This window comes from Trematomus bernacchii, unplaced genomic scaffold, assembly GCF_902827165.1.
Source record: "Trematomus bernacchii unplaced genomic scaffold, fTreBer1.1, whole genome shotgun sequence".
NCBI classification, from domain to species: Eukaryota; Metazoa; Chordata; class Actinopteri; order Perciformes; family Nototheniidae; genus Trematomus; species Trematomus bernacchii.
This window is the reverse complement of record NW_022987593.1, coordinates 3,907,762-3,915,432: the sequence shown is the minus strand read 5'-3', so window position 1 is coordinate 3,915,432 and position 7,671 is coordinate 3,907,762. Positions and strand designations below refer to the sequence as shown.

Genomic DNA, 7,671 nt, shown 5'->3' with positions numbered 1-7,671 from the left:
CTGAAGTACTTCCATCCTTGATAAGAATAGTGGAAAACAGAAAGAACGATAAAACCTTAATACATAAATTACCAGATGCTTAATCTACTATGTCAGTGCCAAGGTGGTATCTACCGTATGACATAAAGGCCCACCGGCTGAACAATTGATTTCATTTTCATACTTACCCCCCGGCTCTCAGAGTCCTCCCCAGATCGTCTCTTTCCTCAGACAGGTTTTGTTAGTTGCCACCATTTCTGAAACAGAAATGCTATTGTGATGTTTGTTTCCTTTTAATACTGAATAAAAGCTTTTAGGGAACTTTGCTGAAAGCTCTAATTTTGAGTGAGAAGTTATTATTTTCAAAAGAATCAGGTTAGTATAGTTTGATTTGTTAACTTTTGTTTAAATTTAGCATGAAAAAATGACTGTATTCCCTCTTACAGCTACAAAAGAGCTGAGGTGTTATCAATGACAAACCTGAAATGATTTCCCAGAGGGTCGATGAGCAAAGATACACCATTTATGAATTTTCTGACCACTTGGGGTTGTTCATATCGTGTTTTCTTTTGTCACTTCAGTGTTCTGCCTGAGAAAGTACACCTTTATTTCTTTCATATACACCACCAATGTAGTATACCTTATACACCTTCCGATCAAAAACCTGATTATTGCAGTAGTTTCATCTTAATACTTACCAAGGTTGATTCTCTTCAACTTGTCAACTTGTCTCTCTCTGCACTTATTGTAAGTCGCTTTGGATAAAAGCGTCAGCTAAATGCAATGTAATGTAATGTCTTCAGTCAAGGAGTTTTGCAGTGAAACTGTCATTTTCCATTTTGCCTCCAGATCTAAAACAGAATTCCCATTGTATATTATGTTAATCTATCAATGATAATGTATGGATCCATGTTTCCTTTTCTTATTCCAACACCATATCATGTTTTCAGGAAATTCATTCTGCTAAACTGTCCTGTTGAATGGAGAGGCTGTCATTATTTTCAACAGAACCATATCAGTAATACAGGATATGTTTAGTTCAGTTACGTATATTTGTGAAGAAAATAAATATTGTGATCACCGTTATCAACAACAGCTGTATCATATCCTCTGTTTAAATGTGTAAGATAAGTCAATTTAAATTTAAAACGTAAAAAAAATGAACTATCATTATCAACAGAATGTGAAGAGCTTACGAGTTGACGTAACTTCAAAAACATCTATATGTGTTCTGCAGAGATAAGCATGCTAACTAGCCGCTGCCCGTCGGTCAGCATGCATGTTTCTTGATGTTCTGAGTTTTGTATCTTTATGGTTTATTGCAACCTATTGTAGGTTGCTTTGGATAAAAGCCTCAGATAATAAAATATATATTTGTTACCTAATGTGATTATTCAGTACCGATTAGGTAGATATACCCCTCAGATCAAACCCCTGATTATTGCAGTAGTTTTGCACTACTAAAGACCTGGTAATAATTACATTAATTATGTGACCGTCTCATGTTTCATGTTCCTGTAGATATTTAATTGCTCTTTTTACTGCACTTTTAAGTGTACAGTTTTACTATTATGCTGCTGTGTTTATTGTATTTTTGTAACTCTGGCACAACAATTTCCTTCGGGATTAATAAAGTCTTATCTTATCTTATCTTATCTTTCATCTCAATACTACCAAGGTTGATTCTCTTCAACTTGTCTCGCTCTTCAGTCAGGGAGTTTTGCTCTGAAACTTCAATTTTAGTGAAGAGGTTACCAACAAAATCTGAGTATGTGTCCAAATAAACATATGATTGAGTGTAAACACTAAATGTCTGAGCTGGCTTTGTTGAAAATAAAGCACAAATTATAGTTCAGTAAAAAAAGAAGAAAAAAAGAAACAAGTTCACGCTTTGAAAAGGGGAATTATTTCATTCCTTTCCCTGAGTCATATTAAAAAATGTCATTTTGTATTTCTGATCCTATTGTATGTATACCCCCGATGTACAGGGATTACGTTTCTCAAAAGCAATCAGGGCAACTAGAGTTTGATACTCAAACCTGGGTGTTGACCATTTGCACCAGAAGTGAGAGGCACAAATTAAGAAGATTTTAAAAGAGCAAAACAGAGGGAAACATTGAGAGCAGCTTGTAGAAAATACAGGAGTCCAAAGCTCAAGTGTCTATTTCACTTCAACAATTGACTTTATCATTGTACCTACCATAGTCCTTCACAGTTCTCTTCAGGTCATCTCTCTCCTCAGTCAGGTTTTTGTGCCGCTGGCCTCCAGATCTAAAACAGAATTCCCAATGTCTATTATGTTCATCTATCAATGATAATGTATGGGTCTTTGTTTCCTTTTCTTAATCTAACACCATATCATGTTTTCAGGAAATTCATTCTGCTAAACAGTCCTGTTGAATGGACCAGATAAGTATTACGGTATATTGTATGTTTAGTTCAGTTAAGTATATTTGTGAAGAAAATAATATTGTGTTACAGCCACAAAACAAAGAGCCAAGGCGTTTTTCAACAACATCTGTTTCATTTCCTCTTCTTAAATGTTGTAAATAAGCCAGAATTTATATTAAAAACATAAACTAATGAACTATCATTATCAACAGAATGTGAAGAGCCTAAAGTGTTGACGTGTCTTCAAAGAGGTTTACGTGTTCCAGAGATTTCTACAGAAATTACCGTGATTAGCATGCTAACTGACTAGCTGGTTGCCCGTCAGTTAGCATGCTGACTGATCTGCATGTTTCTTGATGTTCTGAGTTTGTATCTTTATGGTTTATTGCACTTATTGTATGTTGCTTTGGATAAAAGCCTCAGATAATAAAATATAATATATGTAACCTAATGTGATATTTAGTACTGATTAAGTACGATATACCCCTTCAGATCAAACCCCTGATTATTGCAGAAGTCTCATCTCAATAACTTACCAAGGTTGATTCTCTTCAACTCGTCTCGCTCTTCAGTCAGGGAGTTTTGCTCTGAAACTTAATTTTCAATTTTATTAAAGAGGTTACCAACAAAATGTGATTATGTGTCCAAATAAACATATGATTGAGTGTAAAAACTAAATGTCTGAGCTGGCTTTGTTGAAAATAAAGCACAATTATAGTTCTAGTAAAAAAAAAGAAAAAAAAGAAAAGAAGTACACGCTTTGAAAAGGGTAATTGTTTCATTCCTTTCCCTGAGTCATATATTAAAATGTTTTTTTATTCTCTTCAACTTGTCTCTCTCCTCAGTCTGGGAGTTTTGCTGTGATACTGTCATTTTCAATTTTGCCTCCAGATCTAAAACAGAATTCCCATTGTATATTATAATCTATCAATGATATGTATGGATCCATGTTTCCTTTTCTTATTCCAACACCATATCATGTTTTCAGGAAATTCTTTCTGCTAAACAGTCCTGGTGTATGGAGAGGCTGTCATTATTTCAACAGAACCGATCAGTAATACAGGATATGTTTAGTTCAGTGTATATATTTGTATATAACTGAACTAAGTTTATTTGTGAAGAAAAACATATTGGTGTTCCCTCCTCCAGCCACTAAACAAAGAACCAAGGCATTGTCAACAACATATGTATAATTTCCTCTTCTTAAATGTGTAAGATAAGTAATGTAAATGTAACACATTAAAAAAATGAACTAACATTATCCGGATGTGAAGCGCTTACGGTGTGGACGTGACTTCAAAGACGTCTATTAGTTTTTTACAGAGATTAGCATCAGTCAGCATGCTCACTGATATGCAAGTTTCTTGATGTTTGTATCTTTATGGTTTATTGCACCTATTGTAGGTTGCTTCGGATAAAAGCCTCAGATAAATACAATATTATATATTGTTACCTAATGTGATATTTGGTACTGATTAAGTACGATTTACCCCTTCAGATCAACCCCTGATTATTGCAGTAGTTTCATCTTAATACTTACCAAGGTTAATTCAAGGGCCGTTTCTAGCTTTGTGGGGGCCCTATGCAAGATGCTGTTTGTGGGCCCCTAGTTTTTTAACTACAATGGGCGGATTCCGAAGCCTTTAAGATGATCTGATGCATCCATCTGTTACACTTTAAGAGGAAAACAGGCTAATTTCACGAAAATTAAGCAATTTAAACGTACAAAGAATTATATTAAAAAGGTAAACAATAAGGCTCCTCTACGTCAATAAGTGCAAGAGATGCAGCATTTTCTCAACAATGTATAATTTACATTTTTCATCTTCCTCAGACGTCACTCATTGGGTAACAGCTCAACGATGATTTTGACTTTATTCCCCCAAAAACACAAGCCACAGCTTGCTATCATTGCAGTTTAATTGTGTTTATATCCTACATTTGATTTTTAAGCATATAATGCTTCACCGAACACAGGAGGGGGCTGAACCTGAACTTTCAGCTTGGGGACCCCCTAGTGGCCGCGGGGGACCCTATGCATCCGCACAGTCTGCCTATACTATAGGAAGAAACGACCCTTAATTCTCTTCATCTGGTCTCTCTCTTCAGTCAGGGAGTTTTGCTGTGAAACTGTTATTTTCAGTGGAGAGGTTACCAACTATGATAATTGGATCAACTGAAGAAAGTATTCACTTTAAAACAAATTAACCGAGCTGGTTTTGATTTATAATTATTTCAGAGCAATTATGTTCAATACAATGAATTAAAAATGCATTCACACATACTGTTGAAATGAATATTAATAACATTTCCCTGAGTTGTGTAAATAACTTTTTATATTTAAAATGTTAGGTCATATTGCACACCCTAATACACAGTGATTTTCTTTTTTCTAAAGCATTCAGAACAAGTGATCATCATATCTTGCACAAATTATAATTGAAACAGGGACGGTTATCACTTGCACTGGCTACAGAAGTGAGAGGCACAAATTAAGAAGACTTACTTAGGTAAATGATGAGAGCATCTTGTAGGATACACAGGAGTCCCAAAATCACAACAACCAGTCTGTACATTTTCATTCCTGTGTATAGAACCCAGAAACATGCACACACACGGAGGTTTATGGAGGCTGACTTGCACAAGCGGCTGTTTGAGAAACCTTACACTTTAGACTGAGATGTTGATTTTGTCTTTAATTATCATGCAATATATATATATATGAAAAAAAATAAAAATGTAAACTTAAAGATCATAATATATATATACTGTATATATATATATATATATATATATATATATATGATGAACTTTACATTTAAAATTAATTTTAGAAAATAAGGTTATTGTAAACTAATCAGCTCCAAATTGTTTGTCGAGGATTTCTGTCTTACCAGGCGCTGCAGCAGGCACCTTGAAGTCTTCAACAGAGCTGCGGGGATGCAGCTTTCCTGGCTGGAACATCTTCAATGTTTGCGTATATATTGGAGAGCTCAAGTTCTTCTTCAAGGGAAACCATCTCACCAGTTGAGCCTCTGCAGAGTGCTGATGGTGTTTGTCAAAGTGTCTCTTTAAAGGGCACTGATCTTCCTTTATTTAATGATTCTCTCAGCATACACCTCTAACTCTGCTCTCGTCTCTCCTCTCTTTCTCTCTCTTTCTCTTTCTCTCTCCTCGCCTCTCTCTCTCTCTCTCTCTCCTCTCTCTCTCTCTCTCTCTCTCTCTCTCTCTCGCTCTCTCTGTCTTGCTCTTTCACACTCTTTCTTCCTCATTTTCTATAATTTGCCTTTGTTCCTCAACTCAGTATTTTATGCTTGACTGCTGCTCCATGTGATACCTGTGCAGATCTTTGGGTACCTGAAAATATTTTTCCTCCAGGAAGGAGAACTCTACTTTGTCATTACTGATAATGTTAATGTTAATGAAGTAATTAATGATCCTATTAGTTTGTTTACTTTGTTCATCAAAAACAAGCAAGACAATCCAAATCCATAAGCAATGGCCTCTAAAGTGAATGCAAAGCTTAATCGGCTCAATGCTAAGGTGTTTAAGAGCTGGTTTAAAAAGCCCTGAAGTTGCCTATAAAGTTGTGTAAATCTAAATCATAATCTGTGTTGATGCATATCTATGCATATTGATGCATTGTGTTATATTAATTATGTGATGTGTACTTTATTGAGGTGTTGTATTAAAAGCTATATATTTTAACTACACTATACATGTTAAATGAAAATAAGCAACAACCCTCTGTGTAGCACATCAGATATAATAGTTAATGACGGGTATGGCAAAGGCCAGAAAGTTGATAGAGAAGCAGCCGCGCCGAGATTGCAAAGTGACTCGAACGCAGCCATGCAAATACATAAATATAAACGTCATGCAACATAAACCAGACATATGATGATAAATACTATTCTTCGTCGCCTAGAACTGCAAAACCACTCTTGTTCTTCCTGGTTTAAAGTCAAATGGTCTCTCTTCTTCCTTAAAGTGTACCTCTCATGCTATATTTGAATAATATAGTGTAGGACCATACTTATATAAGGCATATTTATACTTTTTTTTTTTTCAAAATACCAAACAGATCATGCATTTTAGCCATGCCTCATTTTGCTCAATTTGACATTTTTTAGATCTGTTTAGCAAGGGTTGATTCTGTGCGCAACAGCACCATCTAGAGGCCTGGCATATGTACTACAACGTCTCCAGCGCTTTCGAACGGCAATGCCGTGGTTGTCTCCTCATGATTGGTGGAGTTGGCCCAATAGCCGTAGCGCCACTGTCCTGACGTCAGGACAGTGTTCAAATCTGGATCAGTTTTTATCAGATCCGTTGCAGCCCCTTTTTTAGAGATTTGGGTATGGAGGAAAATAGAGAGGGTTGTGTTTTCTGACACTTGGTGAGTTCCCTAGAACACCGGGGGACACATATTCATGTATAAAAGACGTACAAAAGTGCATTTTGCATGATAGGTCTGTTATGTATGTGTCACATCAGGTGTGACTGTGCCTTTAAGATGGCACTGGGAGTTTGGGGATGTGTGAACCGGATACAGTTGGTTGTTGTTGTGTTGTCATGGCAGCGTGTGCAATAACGTGTTGAATAAACGGTCAACCTAAATGTCGTAGTCCATAGTCTAAATATATACAACATTGGCGACGAGGATTATGGATTCTCTACTCTCACCTCTCTCCCCGTTCCTCGCACTGCCGGGCGAACCGCCGATTCCGTGGGTTCGCTGGCTTGAGTCCTTCGAAACGTTCATAGTAGCCGCGGGGCTAGCTGAAGCTAACGACGACAGGAAGAAAGCCCTGCTGATACACACGCTGGGCAGCGAGGGACAGCGGATTTTTCGGACTCTCGGACCTGCTCCGAAATATGCGGACTGTGTTACACTGCTCACTGGACACTTTGCTGCTCCACAAAATGTTATGCTCCGGCGGATTGTTTTTCGGCAACGCCGGCAACAGGCGGGTGAGGGCCGTCCACCATTACGTGGCTGATCTGAGGGGACTAGCCAGCCTCTGTAATTCGGGGCGCTGGAAGATGAACTAATACGGGATCAGCTGGCTGAGCACACTAACAGCTCGAAGCTCAGAGAAAGTTGCTAATGATGACAGACCAGCTCACAACAAGAGCAGTGGAGGTAGCTTTCCAGCTTGAGTCAGCAGCAGCCTTAGCATCACAGCTAGCTCCCTCCTCCAGTTCTTTTCCCCACAGACCCATGCTACTAACTCAAACGGTGGGCGCTACCCATGGAGCCTCGGGGAGGTTTTCCCTGAGGACAACTTTGATGTGAAC

General features: G+C 37.6%; 1 long non-coding RNA gene across 1 annotated transcript; it reads right to left on the bottom strand.

Annotated features, from left to right (window-relative positions):
* Window positions 1-678: 678 nt before the first annotated feature.
* LOC117482272 lies at window positions 679-2,232 on the bottom strand. The gene is made up of 3 exons (XR_004555851.1): window positions 2,180-2,232; window positions 1,654-1,710; window positions 679-830 (listed from the first exon to the last, which is right to left on the bottom strand). It is a non-coding gene; the product is annotated as an uncharacterized LOC117482272 (long non-coding RNA).
* Between the last annotated feature and the right edge of the window lie 5,439 nt (window positions 2,233-7,671).